Below are 17,783 nucleotides of genomic sequence, written 5' to 3'. Positions count from 1 at the left end.
GTTTTCACATTTTGTGCTACATCCCATTTATTTATTTTTTTATTTCGGTAATTCCACTCATTGCCGGAAACCCAAACAGAACGCGGCAATAAGAGCGATGTAAACGTCCTGTTAACGTTAGCGGCGTCAGGCACAATGGACGAGGTCGAAGAGCCAGTAGAACAGAGCCAGCAGTGCACAGGTAAAACACACATTTGTGTCTTGGAAATTATTCTCCCGACGTGAGATATAAAAAAAATAACAAATATAAAATCGCCTACAAGTTAAATGTCAAACTGGAGCTACTGGCACTGGTGAAAACAAACTGCATAGACTCATGATGTCTGCACCACTGTCCTATAGTGACCTGCCACATGAGGGGACACACACACAAACACACACAAACACACACACACACCTTCATCATCGTCATCAACCTGAGAACGAGCAGACCTTGTCTCCTTCCGTAGTTACTGCGCGGACACCGCCGTCCTCCCGTGCGCCGTGTGTGGAGCGTGTTTTCTCGCGTACACCGCGTAAACCGCGCTTCCTCCTGTGCGCCTCTAAACCAGAACTAACACCAGAACTAAAACCAGGACTAAACCAGTCCAAGACTAAACCAGGACTCAACCAGGTCTAAAACAGGGCTAAATCAGGTCTAAACTATAGGACTAAACCAGGACTAAACCAGGACTAAACCAGGACTAAACCAGGTCTACAATCAGGACTAAACCAGGACTAAACCAGGACTAAACCAGGTCTACAATCAGGACTAAACCAGGACTAAACCAGGACTAAACCAGAACTAAACCAGAACTAAACCAGGTCTAAAATCTGGACTAAACCAGGACTAAACCAGGTCTAAAATCAGGACTAAAACCAAGACTAAACCAAAGCTAAACCAGGCCTAAAATCAGGTCTAAAATCAGGACTAAAACCAGGACTAAAACAGGACTAAACCAGAACTAAACCAGAACTAAACCAGGTCTAAAATCAGGTCTAAAATCAGGACTAAAACCAGGACTAAAACCAGGACTAAACCAGAACTAAACCAGAACTAAACCAGGTCTAAAATCAGGACTAAACTAGGACTAAACCAGGTCTAAACAATATGACACTTAACAGTAGGTTGGACATAATTTAAGGTGATCTCATATAAAAATAATTTCTCTATTAATAATATTTTTTAATATGGTTAAGGAAAGACTGAGCTTGTTATTGTCTTTTAGGAGACAAAACATCTAATGTTAACATCCTAGTCCTAATCCTAACAGATCCTAGTCTTTGCTTCCCTACAGCAAACAGTTGCTTATTTATGGAGACTTTGGGTCAACAGACAATTTGAAGAGAACAAACAAGAATTTTCAGGATGTGGTTGCTACATTCATGTCGTTTTAAAAAGCATGACAATATCAAGTAATCCAAAGTATTCCGATTACGTTACTTAATTTAATTTAATGGATTATGTTACAAACTACATTTTGGGGTATGTAATCTGTAATCTGTAGGGGAATACATTTTAAAAGTCACCTTCCCAACACTGATGTTCTTGTTGGAGGAGCTCAGAAAGTTCCTCCCTGTACGTAAAGGCGACACCAAAGACGAGGAGATGCAACTGGAGAGGAGAACTGTAAAACAGGTACAACCTGCTGCAAATGTCCCACAAACACAAAGTTTCCTACCACTGCTGTGAATGCACTGACGAGTTTGAAATAAGCATAATGGTTGCAGTGGATAAACATGGATATATTATAAATTCCTACAGTTACAGAATATTCATGTCATTTTCAAATGCAATAAAGTATATATAAATAATTGCTTTTATGTTTTTATGTGTTTTGTAAAACAGGACATGATACTGTGTGATAGTAGATGTTTTTCTCCAAAAACATGTGTGGTAAAACTTAAAAAAAATAGGCTCTTCCTGCTCTCAGAAACATAATATTTATGTATTACATATATTAAAGTGGGATAGTCTATTTAGACATTCTAAATAAATCTGTAGTTTAAACTTTAGTATATTCCTGTGAAGGCTTAAGAAAATAACAGTTTGTAAGGGTTAATAATTGTTGTTAATTGTCATCATTAATTTAAACACTCAAAATACAAATAAATATCTAACTGGGAGAAAAAGGGTTTAAAATGCTTTACCTTTCAAAGCCCGTTCAGACCAGAGCACCAAGGCGTCAATGCAAAGACTATGCTTGTCTAGTATTTCTCTCCCTTTTGTCCACTTGTCTGAATTCCAATGCAAAGGTGTCCAATGAGAAGCGTGGTCTGTCGTTAAGGTTTTCCTTGACTTGTTTGATTGTGACTGTTCTGCTTTGTCAAGTTTGTCAAGTTTGTCAAGTTTGTCAAGTTTGTCAATAAAGCCACAAATGAGAGTTGCTGTGATTCAAATTAAGACAAATAATTTACCTGGATCTTAAGAAGTTATCCAAACTTCATCTGAACAAAACATCCAATCCTGAAGAGTAGAGCAAGATCATTTAGTCTGTTTTATGAACAGAATTTTTTATATACAGTGGAGGAAATAAGTATTTGATCCCTTGCTGATTTTGTAGGTTTGCCCACTGACAAAGAAATGAACACTCTATAATTGTAATGGTAGGTTTATTTTAACACAACACAGGTATATTTTTGGTGAGGTAACAGCATTCTAACATGGCTTAAAAGAATGCATTTTAACTTGTTTTGTTTTGTTGCAGGGTGAGCTCGGAGTATGTGACAAATGTAAACCCTGACAGCTGTAGGGGGACTAAAGAAAGGATCCCTTATTTAAAAGAGGATAATTGACATTACAGATTGGAATTTAAGAGTTTTAAATTAAAGCTGCACTCACATGGCCTTTGTGAGTGTTTGGCCTTTGTGAGTGGTTAGAAGTAAATTTGGGGCACCACTCATCAAATGTTGAGAAATATTACCAATACAATATAATCAATTACCTATGTTAATTAATTACTGAATAATTAATAAAACAATTGATCTGAAGGTTCATAAATTCTTGTCCATAACAGTGACCCGTATCTGGAAATGACTTCACCGGAAATAACATTACTATTCACCAAAGCAAACTGTGGTTTATGAATATTTATTGCAAATGAGTGGAGATGTCCAGTCACTTTGTGGTCCTGTTGGATCCAATGACGGTTCAAGTTTCTCAGGATGTCAGTTCTGAAGAATTAAACGCAATGAAATGGATGAAGGCCACGTGATCAAAACAATACTTCCAGACTCAGGCAGCGTCAGGCTGAGGGAACAGTTTCCCGGTCTCTACTTCATCTCTCTACATTCTAAACTGAACTGAGCATCTTTCTCCTCTTAAGTCTTAAGTTAAGCGGGAAAGACTGACCAATGCGGTATGTGTTGTGGGATGATGTGAGGAATGTCACTTAGTTGAGTGAGGGTTTTATGACACAGCTCTCACATTACACCTTCACTAGCTAGGACCACACCAACAACGACATAGTGCGAAGAAGTTTATTGATAATGTATGAAGTGGGGCAGAGATGGCTGGGTTGAGACTATAGGTGGGGGCTCCGTCTCAATCTGTAATTGGCCCAGCCGGAACGGGACCTCTTTGTAGGGGTCTTATGACTGAAAGACAAAATAGGGGATAGGAGAGTGGGGTCGAGTTAGCTGAGACAAACTGGGATGATGGGAAAGGCTGCTACATATAGGCTTCTGGGAAATTAGAGGCGTGGTCGAAGTGAGTTGTGGTTCGCAGGTGAGAGGAGAGGGCGGCTGAGGCGTGATCCTGCTCCTGAATCTCAGTTAATCATAGTAACTACATTTATGAACATTAACAGTTTTACACAAATAAAGTCTTCACATGACATTTACAAACCAATATTAAAACACATTGATAATGGTTCATGAAATTAATTGTTCATTTCATCCCTTTTCTTTCTCTGGAGAAAGTCCATTGGCTTGAGATTTAGAGATTTTTCTATCAAAATCCCATAGTGTCTTTTATTTGTCTTAATTATAGTCAGTGAACTTACTTCAGTCTTTTGATTTTTCAATAAGGAGCTTGAAGCAAATGGGGGAAGGGTAGAGTGCACCCAAAGTTATCTCCTGTCAGAGGCATTGTCCAAACTTTGGTGCAAGTCTGTTCTTAAAGATTCAACATTATGGTAACAGCCATGATACTACACTACACAGCCAAAGTCTCTGTGCATCCACCAGGAGCAGTTTGCCTGTGGCTCTGGGTGTGGCCACAACAAAACCACTGTAATAATGTCTCCTTCTTCTTCTGAGTGGAACATGTGAAAAAGATCAGTTACCTTTGAAGCCTTTGTGTTGTTCAGATGTCTGTTTTAAGATTACTTGAAGCTGTGGAACATTTTGTATGGTTTCTGTTCCAACCATTCGTCTATTATAAATGTACCCAAATTCACACTAGTTGGTCCTATAAATTTTAGTATTTTAAAGTGCATATGACATGTTCTTTAGTAAAGTGCAGAAACCTAAAATGCATACTTAAGTACATTTTAAAGTGGATACGTCACCACATTTGAGAGCAGGTATGTGTACTTTCTACTCCACTACATTGTTGAACAGAACTGAAAAGTAAAAGTATTTTTTATAATTGTTTGAGACCTGCTGAAAAGTCTGAGGGGTTTATTTTAAACAAGTTTGTAGTTTGAGCAAACAAAAATAAACAACAACAAAAAAAACTGTTGATTTCTATTGAACAAAATCCTACACAAATCTTTATCAAAATAACTACATTTGAAGCATTATTAGATCTCAAAGTCTGCATGAAATATATAAGTTAAGTTTTGGAGAATGCTTCACTAAGTAGTAGGAAATTAAATTTTTCTCTTATATCAATTGTGTTTTTTATCAGAAATGTCCAAAAAAGGAAAACTGCACATACTAAATCTCAATTAGTAACCTATAGGTAACAGACCAGTATCTCAATGTCAGTAGAATACTGCAATACTGAACCACTTCCCAAAATATGCAGATTGTCATTTTTGCAGCAAATGGAATTCTCAACAAAACTTTTGACAGAGATTTAGTATTTTGAGTTAAAATTTGCAAATTTAGTCAGTTCATTGACTCATTTATTAAGCTACAAAATCACATAAAATTTGAAGGTATTGCAGTCCAATCAAAATCACAATTAAAGTAAAGGCTGCTATTTTTAGTACTATTATTCCCTCCACAAACAACAAAATCCTCTCTTATTCTATATAAAATGGCTAACCCTGTAGTTTAGATCTGAACAAACATGTTCTGAAATCTCATATTAGTTTGTAATTTCATATTTCATTCTTTTGGTCAATTCTTCTGGATGTGTTTAAAATGTGAAACTTTGATCAAATATAATTGCAACACGTCTCAGAAAAATCATAATTACATATTTTTCCTAAATCGTGCAATGCTAGCGTAAACACAATCAAATCTCTCCTCTCAAACTCCTGTTATTGCCATTGTAAACTAAAAACTCCACATAGCAACTAAAATTGGCCAACACTTAAAAGTGAGTTTGTGCTTGATTAAACCTCACTGTTGCATACATTTGTTTATTTTCAGACTAATTAATGTCAACTTCCAGGTCTAGTTTTCTCACAGTATGGAGCCCCAGCTGTAACTCCTCTAGAGTTTATTTGAACGCTCCTATCTGCAGCCTGGTTGTGTCACTTCCTAGTTAACAATAGCTTATATGTGCCTCAGCGTTTTGCCTGTGACGGCTTTTGTTGGGCTCTGAATGTCCCTTTTTGTCCCCCAGGAGACACTGTAGAGGCCTCACTGTTGTGGTGTTTGGGCTGGGTCTCCTGCACTTGGCTGTGGCCTGGTTGGAAGGTGGTCTGTGCTGTGTGGTGGTGAAACAGGAGAAGTGTCCAGGTAAAGCAGCAGAAGGCTGTTTGTGAGGGCTAAAGGCACCCTTAGATCTATGTGCGCTATCAGAGAGAAGGGGACCCACCAAATCAGGTGCTTAGGCCTAGGACACACTGAAGTGTATTTCGCCCTACGCAAGTGTAAAAACTGCATATAGAGGACACATGTTTTTGAACATATTAAAAGTGAATGGAGAGGGTGGCAAGATGATCCTTAATATGGAAAATGCAAACCCACTATCTGCTGGTGAGCTTGGCACAGTGCACGACATTGACTCCAGCTGCAAGGCCTTTGCTCCAGATCAGACACTTGGATGTATCAAAGGAGTCATTCACAGTGCGTGTCAACAACAAAGTACAACCGGTGTGCCAGAAACTACACTGTCTACCACTCAGCATATGTAAAGTGTATGCATCTGAGTCCTCTTGTTGTGGAACAGAAATGCAAAGGGGGGCTGCACTAATGTTGCCTGTAAAAGTCCAAACTTATCTCTGTACCAGAAGCTGATATGGATATGGATCTGTATAACAAATACAGAGAGATATCCTTCTGTATTTCCAGGCAAGTGCTTATGTATTGACTTGCGTGAACCAAATAAAAGTGTCATAATGGACTTTGCCCACTTCTTCGTATGGAGGACCTCTTTGCAGCACTGCCTGGTGCCGATCACTACAGCCCGATGAAGTTTGCACCCAGAAAGTCGCAAATGCTTTCATAGCTCACAATGGTTTATTCTTATGCGATTTGGTCTCACATCTGCACCATCTTCTCTCTAAAAGATGATGGAGACTAGATTCAAGCACTTTCTCAGCTGTACAGGACTACTTGGATGACATTGTTGTTAATGGAGCATCAAAAAAGGAACACCTAGTTGTCACCTTGCACATGAGGGTCATCAGGCCAAAGTGCTCACCAAGCCATGCCTCAGAGAACTTAGCAAAAGTAACCTTCACCCCAAATGCAACTACAGAACAAGTCAGCCTAAATATGCAGGGTTACCCCAACTCCAGGTATGTTTTTGGTGAGGAAACATTATAACATAGATCGGAAAATATAACATAGGCCCTTAAGCATGGCTCTTGTTAAAAAAAAAATGAAATAATGAGAATTAAATCCCATACAACAGCAACTGTTATTAATCATGTATAATATATTTGAAATAATATTGTGAAATGTGTAAAGAAATATACCATAAAAATCGATTGGAACCATTTCTTTTTAGTTCCACATGCAAGTGTTATAAACAGATTTTACTTTCCTTCATTCACCATATACCCTGAGTCTAATGGAGGAGGGATGGTGGATTTGAGGGCGCTGACAAATTAGTTATAAAAAAAAAAAAAGAAAAACTGAGGCCAAAAATAGTAGCCCTACCAAGAAAATCCTGCAACAATTTAAAGATGTTTTGTTGATCCATGTGACAGGTTTTCACATGGTTGCACTAGAAGCTCTTATGTCATAGAATGAGACAGTGAACAGTGTTTTGGATCTGATCAGGTTTCTCTGTTCAAAGACTGGCTGTGACCACATGACTCTAGCCCCGCCCTGAACTCAAATCCAATCAGCACTTTCCTATAGAGGCCTTTTTGTGCTTTAAGACCCTGCTCTGTGTGTGTCAAAATTTCAGAGGTTACCATGACAACGGCGGCCCCTGGCTCCCACACACGGGCTGCAGTCTGCTGACCTCGGCTTTGTCCAGGACTGGCCCCTCTGATGGAGACAGATAAGACACAAATGTAATGGGCAGTTACTTTTTAATAGAAGCCAAATGAATAAATACATTGGATTCCTACTGTTTTTACACAAAATTAATGCCAGCAACTTCCAAACTTTCAAAATTTTTGTATTGTCTTAAACCTCTCAGGCTCAAATTAAATTTTAGTAACAGGAAAAAATCTGATATTTGGGGAAAATGATCATATGGGGTAGTAATATACAATCTTGACTTTTTTTGAGAGAGACCTTCACATCCAATGCGTTCTGGGATGTTGCAGATTTGCAACATTGGCCTGGTGTGGTAAATTAACACTGAAGACTGAAAATGATATGGACGCTAACTTTATTTGTATAACACTTTTCATAACAATGAAAACATAAAGCACAGTGTCACAGTGTTTTACAGTGGCAGAACAACATCACTTTTTCGTGGGGTGCTCCAAGAAACAATTTTTATCCTTTGTAAACAACAAAAGTACTTTGCACTTCTGGCAGGTCGTTTGTGTGTAGTCATTCTTACACAGTCTGCATCGTCCACGTTTATCAGCATGGATGGGAAAAAAGGCTCCTGAGTAAAAAACGTTCATAAAATATAGATTTGGAGTAAGTAGGTAATTGGCATTTAGCTGTTGCAAATCTGCAACACCTGCCTGGAGAGGGTTAAAAAGGAGAGTTTTAAAATATAATTGTGGTATCAGAATCGGTATTGAGTATCGAGTCTATTCCTTAGTGTCGAAATCAAGTTTGAAATTTTAGTATCATCACAGCATTACAAGTTACCAACCAAATAATGAAAAGTAAATACACAGAAATAAAATGAACATAACATAAAACATGTCTGAGAATAATAATGCTGCTGTGCCTTTGGGGGAGCAGTCAGTGCGTCTTTAGGATTTATAGGCAGCAGTGAAAGTGTATCTGCAGGAGCAGACATGTCACATGCAGCTGAACACACAAGTATTTAAACCCATATACACTGTATGTCTGTGTCCTTTGGCTTTTCCCTCTTGGATAATGGTTTGCCACTGTCATTCCTGTTTCACAGACACAGACACACTGTATATACTGTAATATCAGTACTGTTCTGTCCTGGAGCGGGCATTGGGGTGAGGTGTCTTGCTCAGGAACACAGTTTGCAGTCACACATAATATTAAACATTTATATATGTACAGTGTCTGAAGCTGCTGTATCAAAAAGCCTTGTAGTTAAAAATACTATATACTACTTTTAAAGCACATTCACTGGTTTGCCCTCAAGACCAAAAACAAAGTGTTAGAACTCACTTTATGAAATTAAAGGGGTTATACATCACATTTTCTGGTGGAGGAGCTTGAGTTTCTCAATTTTCAAATTTTTTCTTGCCTGGAATGTCTGTCAAGTCTTTAAGGAATGTAGGTCCAACTTGAAAAACCAGGAAAACAGATACAAAGCTCAACTCAGCTTGAAGATTTTTACTGAAATTGTTTAGTTCCTTCAGCAGTGGTAGTAGTAGTAGTAGTATTTGTAGTAGTAGCTGCAGCAGTAGCAGTAGTAGCAGGTCGAAAACCTTTAAAGTAAAATATAAAATATAAATATAAATATATAAATATGCGTAATAATGAAATGAAATTTACATTTTACATTTTCATTAAACCATTTAATCTATTTGTCTTTTAATTAATACACTTTAATTATAATATTTATTAATATACCTTTTACACATTAACTTAAATAGCTACAATTTTAACCAATGTATCATTTTACCAATTAATTTTTAATCTTAAATATAATTTATTTTTTATACAATTTTAAATGACTAATTATATGAAATAAATGGAATATTTAATAATTTTTTGCCAAATTTTAATGAATTAATACATTGTTTTTAATTGCTAATATATATATATATATATATATATATATATATATATATATATATATATATATTGTACTTTAACTTAGTCAATACATTTTACACCATTTACCTTAAATCAGATATTCTATAGATTATAGATTATATAATAGTAATATAATTAGGGGTGTCAAATTGTCGCGTTAACTGCGATTAATTAATTACAGTCATATTTAGCGCGTTATGTTTTTTAATCGCGTTAATCTCATTTTTAATCTCTAACTTTACTGTTTCTGTATGCGAGTTGCTTTATTATAAAACCTGTTTTTATGTGTTGTTGGGACAACAACACACACACACACACACACACACACACACAAAAAACAACACGTTTATAATTTTTTTATTTCGGTAATTCCACTCATTGCCGGAAACCCCCACAAAACGCGCGCATTAAGAGCGATGTAAACGTCTGTCGCACAATGGACGAAGTCGAAGAGCCAGTAGAACAGAGGCAGCATCGCACAGGTAAAAACACATTTGTGTCTTGGAAATTATTCTCCCGACGTGAAATATAAAAGAAAATAACAAATATAAAATCGCCTACAACTTAAATGTCACTGGTGAAAACAACCTGCACTACTGTCCTATAGTGACCTGCCACATGAGGGGACACGCACACAAACACACACAAACACACACAAACACACACAAACACACACAACACACACAAACACACACAAAAACACACACACAAACACACACACAAACACACACAAACACACACAAACACACACACACCTTCATCATCGTCATTAACCTGAGAACGCGCGGACCACGTTTCCTTCCGTAGACACTGCGCGGACACCGACGTGCTCCCGTGAGCCGCGTGTGGACCGTGTTTTCTCGCGTACACTGCGTAAACCGCGCTTCCTCCTGTGCGCCTCTAAACCAGAACTAACACCAAGACTAAAACCAGGACTAATCCAGTCCAGGACTAAACCAGGACTAAACCAGTCCAGGACTAAACTAGAACTAAAACCAGGTCTAAACCAGGACTAAACCAGGACTAAACCAGGACTAAACCAGAACTAAAACCAGAACTAAAACCAGGTCTAAACCAGGACTAAACCAGAACTAAAACCAGGTCTAAACCAGGTCTAAACCAGGACTAAACCAGAACTAACACCAGGACTAAAACAGGATTAATCCATTCCAGGACTAAACTAGGACTAAAGTAGGTCTAAACCAGGACTAAAACAAGGACTAAAACCAGTGATCTCATATATAAAGCATTTCTCTATCAATAATATTTTTAACATGGTTAAGGAAAGACTGGACTTTTTATTGTCTTTAAGTAGACAAAAGTTATTATGTTCACATTTCCTCGTCTTTGCTGCTTTACAGCAAACAGTTTCTTATTCATGGATACTTGGGCTCAACAGACAATTTGGAGAGATTTGTTAAACAATAAATGACTTTATAAAGTCACTTTTTTTAATCTATATCAGTCTTTTGATCTGCCACAATAATGTAATAATGAATTTAAATGAAAATACCTCAAATTGAAGGCTTTTCTCAGCAATTTTTAGGTGAGATTAAAATGAGATTAATTAGATTAATTAATTACAGATCATAATTAATTAAACTCTCAATTTTTTTAATCGCATGACAGCACTAAATATAATATAATATATATATTATAGATATATTTATTTATTTATTTATTTGAGATAGGGACAGCGCACAATTTTTACATTAACCTTGACAGGAGAGATGCACTGTACCTCAGGTTGTAGCATCAGTGCTAATTTCCACCTGTAGTCCCTGGGCAGGTTCATTGATTGATTGTATTTAACTGACCTTGACTATCAACTGTTCTGGAGACCTGTAGCATGTTTTCGGTATATAGATTATATTTAAACAATCAAATGGCAATTATCAATCAAATGATTTAATTATTCAATTTAGCTTTATGTAACATTTTAAGAAATTAAACTGAATTTATTTACTAATCTACTTTTTAATTTAAATTGGGGAATTATAAAATAAATTAGTCAAGTGCATTTAAATCTAATTAAGGCTTCTCATTGTACTTAGACATTGTACTTGAACAGAATATTCATTTTACATCTAAATTAAGACAGATTACTTTTACATGGATTTTAACATCACTTTACTGTTTTAACTAAACTTAAAAACTAATTTTGCAGGTAATTTACCTCACCGGTGTCTCTGTGTTTTCTCTTCACATTCCTGGTTTGGTTTGCGTCTGTTCACCTGGGCTTAATGAAATGAGTACAGAGACACACCAGCTCACCTGTGTTTTCTGCTCCCATCTACTGGACACACTAAGTATAACCTAATAAACTCAAAAAAGGGGAGGAGAGGAGAGGTGAATGGGCTCAGGAGTGGGGGTGAAGACTTGGAGCAGAGGGGCTGGACTTTTTGACTTGACAATGTCCTACTAGGTAACATGAAACCTACCAATCTCCACAACTACTCAGATCTGTGGAGAGGCAAGCACATCAAGTCATGTATTTATTAGGTATTTTAGTTTAGCAATAAACACTGACCAGCTAAAGAAGTTCAATGTAATACTGTGTAAGATTCCAAATGAAGTAGTAACATCTCCAAGGAGACAAGCAGGTGGGGAACACCACATATCAAAACTGTTTTGTAGTGCAGCTCATGTAGTGCATGTAGTGCATTTTACAATCTTAAGAACATGAAAAATAGAACTAGTTAATTTTAAACTGTTTGCAATGTTCTTACATTTTCCCTCGCTTGAATACACTCGTTGCATCCTTATTACTCGCTGCAAGCATTTTTCACAACTATCAGAGACAAGGGAGGAATTTTGGAGTCACAGTAACACTAGCATGCTAACAACATAGCAGCCTTAGTTCCTGGTTAACAGGCGATAAAACCACTTTATAATTAGATGCAGAGAGCGGTTTAATTTTGATCTCAAGAGCTGCTGTTACAATATATCTGTACTAGGGCAAGACAAGCTGTACTTTAACACATGAAAGAAATCTAATACCTCCCCTTTAACTCAGATTTGAACTTTGAACCCTGGAGAATAGTTCGCCTCACTATGTCTCTAAATAATGAGACTTACAACAGCCACTCTCTTCTCAACACTATTCTGAGCTAACAGCATATTCAGTTACTTTGCTCCCTCCACTCCCACTGTGGTCCCTCTGATCCACCACCAGCCCCATTATCCCTCACCCACCCAGGCCTCCTCTGCTCACCCGCTCCCCTCATAGTCCCCCACCACCACCACCACCCGCTGTCAAAAACACTGTGAAACTTTCTCACATTGTAAGTATTTTTCATACTTCGTTCACACTGATATCAACTTAAAGGTGCACAACGCAACAACTTTTCTGGTGGAGAGATTTGGTTTCAGTGGAGATGTTCTTGCTTATATATGTCAAATGAATCCCCATAGAGACCAGAACACGACTCCTTCAGGCCAAGTTACAGCTCATATCTGTGGAGAAGCCAGCATACTAAGTCATGTACATCCACCCATCCATCCATTTTCTTCCACTTATCCGGGGCTGGGTCGCGGGGGCAGCAGTCTAAGCAGGGACTCCCAGACTTCCTTCACCCCAGACAAGTCCTCCAGCTCCTCCGGGGGGACCCCGAGGCGTTCCTAGGCCAGCCGAGAGACAGAGTCCCTCCAGCGTGTCCTGGGTCTTCCCCGGGGCCTCCTCCCGGTGGGACACGCCCGGAACACCTCCTGAGGGAGGCGTCCAGGAGGCATCCAGAGCAGATGCCCGAGCCTCAACTGGCTCCTCTCAATGTGGAGGAGCAGCGGCTCTACTCCGAGCTCCTCCCGTGGAATTGAGCTCCTCACCCTATCTCTAAGGGAGCGCCCAGCCACCCTGCGAAGGAAACTCATTTCGAGCGCTTGTATCCGCGATCTTGTCCTTTCGGTCATTACCCCGAGCTCATGACCATAGGTGACCATAGGTGAGGGTAAGAACGAAGACCGGTAAATCGAGAGCTTCTCCTTTCGGCTCAGCTCCCTCTTCACCACAATGGTCCGATACAGAGACCGCATCACTGCAGACGCTGCACCAATCCACCTGTCAATCTCACACTCCGTCCTTCCCTCACTCGTGAGCAAGAACCTGAGATACTTGAACTCCTCCACTTGAGGCAAGGACTCTCCACCCACCCGGAGAGGGCAAGCCACCTTTTTCCGGTTGAGAACCATGGCCTCGGACTTGGAAGAGCTGATCTTCATCCCAGCAGCTTCACACTCGGCTGCAAACCGCCCCAGTGCACATTGCAGGTCCTGGTTCAATGGAGCCAACAAGACAACATCATCTGCGAACAGCAGAGATGAGATCGCTCTTCGATTACCATTTGTATGATCCATCTCTTCAATTTGTCATCAATTTTCCTCTTGCAGCCACGTCCAGGGAGGTTGGTTACAGTCCTGTGGACCTTAAACTTCTGAAGAACATATGTCACTGTAATCACAGGAACATCACACTGCTTGGAGATGGTCTTATTGTCTTTATCGCTAACCTGCTTTTCTATCATTTTCTCTCTAGTCTCCTGACATAGTTCTCTTCTTCTCTTTCTCTGGTCCATGTTCAGTGTTGTGTCTGTCATGTCTCTAACAGCACAATGACACACGTCTCCCTTTAAACAGGCAGACTGACTGAGGACAACTTTGAAGACACCTGTGATGCAGATTAGAGGACACACTGAAGTTTAACATGTCCCTATTGTTCAGTTACTTACAATCTTTTCTAAGGGTACCACCATTTTTGTCCAGGCCAGTTTCATTATTATTTTTTTTTTATAATTCTGTTGAACAACAATTCAAAAACAGTGTCTGATTGTCATTGGTTATTTTTCAGGAATTTTTTATTTATTATTGCTTTTCTCGGTTTCAAGTTATTTCAGTAACCGTTGTAGATTTTTCTTTCCTTACCAGAGGGGTACCAACAATTTTGTCCCCGACTGTATTTCAGGGTTTGTTTATTTATTTATTATCTATATATCATTTAAATTGAATAAATGTGCAATAGAGAAGTATAATGCCATATTCTAGAACATTCCAGGCAAACCAATAACATATCAGACCCTCCATCAGAAAAGTTGCATAGTTCACCTTTAATTCCAAATACAATCTTAAAATATGAAAAGAATTATTGCACCAAAGATTGTTAGAGCATATATACACCAGAGCCTACATTTTCTTTACCACATGGCAGAGGCGGGGACTTAGTTTCGAGTCAGACTAGAAGTACCATTGTGACGACTTCAGAGTTGACTTGATAAAATGGACTAAGACTTGGGACTCGACTTGGACGTGAGCCCTGTGACTTGAGAAGACTTTATGCTTCGATTCAGAACAATATATGATTTTTTTTTTTCCTCTATGGTGCTTAATTTTACATGAACAAACTGGAACAGGTTCCTCACACTTCTTTATTTGTTACTATGGATGGAGCAGTAACTGAAGTATCATGATATGGTAATATACAAAATATCAAATGTCTCACAGTAATATACAGTACAAAACAGAGGGAATGAGCATAGAATAGAGCATGATCCTTCCATTTCAGTGTAGACTACATGAGAAAAAAACTGTTATTAAGCTTGAAACTGTTATTTATCTTAATAGGCTCTATTCACGCTTACATCGGAAACATAGAAGACGTTTGGAAACTTGCGTAGACAACTTCCGGTGTAGTTACCAATACTGGGTTCACCTACGACTGTGATAATACCTAAAATGAAAATGAAGACTGCATACGTATGTGCTGTTTGGAATCTTGAATTTAGTGCCCTCATCTCTTCTAATCGCTTGTACCCAGTGCGCTCAGAGTTGTGTGTGAGTGAGGAAATGATGAAAACTGAGCTATGGCTGTAACTGCTGATGAGCCGAACATAACGGAACTCTACAATTACACGGAGATGAAGAAAACTGAGCCATTTTCCCATTTTTCCTAGAACAGAGCCCGTTGGAAGTTGTAATCGTATCTTTCCAAACGTCTTCCTAGTTTGTGATGTAAGCATGCAAATAGCCTATTCTTTTTATTCTGAGCGCACTTATTTGCACTAAGGTTTTTTCAAGGCATTTAAAAATTTAAAGTAGCATTTCTGTGAGTCTTTAAGTCTACCCTAAAGGCCTACCTAAATATTGCATGTATAAATATAAGTGCAATTTAGTTTAAAAATCATGTACATTGCAAAAATATGAGCTGTACTTGAAAGGACTTGGACTTGACTTGCACTTGTGGGCCACTGGTCAAAGATTTTAGATTAGAGTTTTACTTGCAAAACAACAATTTGGTCCCACTTCTGCCATACGGTCACCTCCTCCCCTCATAGTCCCCCCTTCCTCACCACCTCCTGCTGTCAAAAACACACCGTGGAACTTTCTCACACTGTAACCCGGTACTCCCAGGGAAAGCCCGTCGCAGATACCCCGCTCGGCTGCACCCCTTTGCCCCCCTGCCCTCCCGAACCCCCCTCCCTCCCACCAAAAGGAAGCCGGGTTCCTGCCCCCACAGCATCCATCAATGGAGCCCTCTCATGGATCAATTACCAGAAATATCAAACAGCAGCGGAGAGCGGTCGGCCATGTTTGTTTGGACTTAGGTGGTTAGACGTACCTGTGCAGGCTCACGCAGGAGAGGGGGGTGAGGAGGAGGAGGAGGACGAGGAGGAGGAGGGAAGATAGATGGATGGGACCCCAGAGGAGAGGTGGAGAGGTGACCTAGGAAACATAAAAGGATTTCGGCACCTAACACAAGATAATCAAGAGGGGACAATGCAGGTGAAAGTGAGTTCAGATCATTCTCAGCCTACATGTTAAGATGAAAGGATGAAAGAGCAAAAGCCGCCAATAGATATATGCGTAAACAAGATGGTTTTAGAGATTTCAACTGACAAACTACTACAGATATAGTGTATGAGCAGCTCTTGAGGTCAAAATATGTCTGCTGCGTGCGGTCTGCATTATAAAGCGTTTTATTGTTGATAACGAAACTCCCCTCTGATCTCTGAAAGTTGTGAAAGCAAATAAATTTGGAGAACAAAATAAGTACAGAGCAGTGGTGATGAAAACGTCAGTTGATCATCATTATGGCGTCTTGAAAATAAGTGATTAAAGATTGCTCAAATATGCACAAATCACTCCAAAAACAACATCAAGTGCGTAAATGGTGAAAGGAAACAACTATAGCGTGGTTAAAAGTTCTGGAAAATTTTGTAGAATAGGTCTGTTTTTTTACAGTCTTAAAAACATGAAAAACAGAACCGGTTCATTTTAAACTATTTCATTTGTAGTTGTAAGTTATCCCTCATTTACCTTATGCATATCTGTATTCAGGTAAAACACATTTGACTCAAATACATGTGAAAAAATCATGTCCTAGACCTTTAACTCAAGTCTGTGATTAGACATGGGACATGATGTAGCTCTGACTCCACTTCTACACAAGTAAAAGCCTAAATACAAGAAGATCCAAGTGCAATACAATTAACCTCTAGCCAGGCTGGTGCCATCTAGTACCTTCGCTCAATTTCATTTCTCTCCAGCAACAAGGTCAGGAATCAAAATACAATAGACGGTTTGCAAAAACCCCGAAAGTGCAAGTTCGACCACCAGGCAATCAGCGAAGAGCCATAAATTCTGTGTTGGCAACGATTCCCGAGAGGATTTAACGGCGAAACAAAGAGAATGTTTGGTGAATTTTAACAAGGGGAAAGACATTATTGCCCTTCTTCCTACGGGATTTGGGAAAAGCTTAATATACCAGTTAGCCCCATTAGCGGCGCATTGTGTATGTGACTACCAAATAGCGGCGATTAGTTAAATGACAAAAAGTACCCGCCTACCATGGAGCAAACAAATTCTAACACTGCAAGGTCAGACAGTTTCTACAAAGTGAAACCGGCTGATGAATCAGGCTAATTAACCTCAGTGATACAAGTTAAATGGCCCATATGAAGCTGTTTTCTGATCTGTTATAATGTTCTTTCCTCATCACAAACATAACACAAACATAGCCCTGAAATTGCCAGTCTCTATTAAAGAAAAGGCTATAGGCTGTAGTCACACTTACGTCACAAACCAAGGAAGACGTTTGAAACCATGCTATGAAAACTTCTGGTGTAGTTACCGACACTGCGTTCACCGATTGACTGTTAAGTAAATGTGATCAGCTGCAAAATGAAGACTGCATACGTATGTGCTGTTTGGAATCATCTTGAATTCGATGCCCCCTCTTCTAATCACATGTACCCAGTGCGCTAGGAGTTGTGTGTCAGTGGGGAAATGATGAAAACTGAGGTATGGTTGTAATTGTTGATTAGCCAAACATAACGGAACACTACAATGACATGGAGATGAAGAAAACTGAG

This window comes from Boleophthalmus pectinirostris, unplaced genomic scaffold, assembly GCF_026225935.1.
Source record: "Boleophthalmus pectinirostris isolate CB_2022bp ecotype Guang Dong unplaced genomic scaffold, ASM2622593v1 HiC_scaffold_5, whole genome shotgun sequence".
Lineage (NCBI taxonomy): Eukaryota > Metazoa > Chordata > Actinopteri > Gobiiformes > Gobiidae > Boleophthalmus > Boleophthalmus pectinirostris.
The sequence above is the reverse complement of the archived record's forward strand: the minus strand, read 5'-3'. Positions refer to the sequence as shown.